This window comes from Branchiostoma floridae, chromosome 18, assembly GCF_000003815.2.
Source record: "Branchiostoma floridae strain S238N-H82 chromosome 18, Bfl_VNyyK, whole genome shotgun sequence".
Lineage (NCBI taxonomy): Eukaryota > Metazoa > Chordata > Leptocardii > Amphioxiformes > Branchiostomatidae > Branchiostoma > Branchiostoma floridae.
Window position 1 is genome coordinate 12,495,083 of NC_049996.1, and position 784 is coordinate 12,495,866.

The window sequence follows — 784 nt, forward strand, 5'->3', positions numbered from 1 at the left end:
TAGATAATATATGTTAGCAAGGTCATTCAGTAACAGAAGACATATGGTGAAGTATTTTCAGTTTTTCTTAAGGGGGAGGCAATCCTTTGACAAGTTTTACCCCAATCTTTGAGTAGATACTATAAATCTTGAGATATTTCTCTTGGTCTTATTTTTGTGTTATAATGACACAACTATATAATGTTATGTGTTTTAAAAACAAGTTGCAAAACCTTCATTCCACTCCTATGATAAAATAAAATCCTTTAGAAAATAACTGAATTTTTACTATCAACTAGTATCCCAGATGCCCTTAATGCCCTTTCTGTCTGTAGAAGGAATGTATTACAGATTACTGATTAGCAAAGGCTGATGGCATCATTACATTGGAATGGGATTGCCAATACCTTACAGGCAAAGAGAGCAATTAGTGTCTCGAATGTTGTGTTTTATGCAATGAGCTGCAAAGTTCAATTCCAGGTCAGGTTTATGTGTCATTGTCAACACATATAAAACCAATCCATCCAGCCTTTCTTGGTGACGAACAGATAGAATGTGAGCAAAGACCATCCAAAGCAAATTAGTCCTCACTAGCAAAGTACAAAGTATTCCCTTATGCTCATATCATGTTCATAAGATGGAAGCCTGAAATGATTCATGGAAGCCATGCTCTTTATTCATAGATATATGATTTGTTCCAGTAACTGCTTCGACTCAGAAACCTGACTCATTCTACACTCATAAGGTTATAGGGGCACTTTGTTAGGTAATGACTGACGGCAGCTGTTGTTACCGGTAGCAACCA

The 784-nt window shown here is 36.2% G+C and overlaps 1 protein-coding gene and 1 long non-coding RNA gene across 2 annotated transcripts in view; one reads left to right on the forward strand and one right to left on the reverse strand.

Moving 5' to 3' along the window:
* The window catches only part of LOC118405656 (myosin-IIIb-like), a gene marked incomplete in the record, with an annotated part of 46,191 nt that overhangs the window by 43,507 nt on the left and 1,900 nt on the right, over positions 1-784 (reverse strand).
* The window catches only part of LOC118405658, an 8,100-nt gene that overhangs the window by 1,397 nt on the left and 5,919 nt on the right, over positions 1-784 (forward strand). The gene's annotated exons all lie outside the window — the stretch shown is intronic.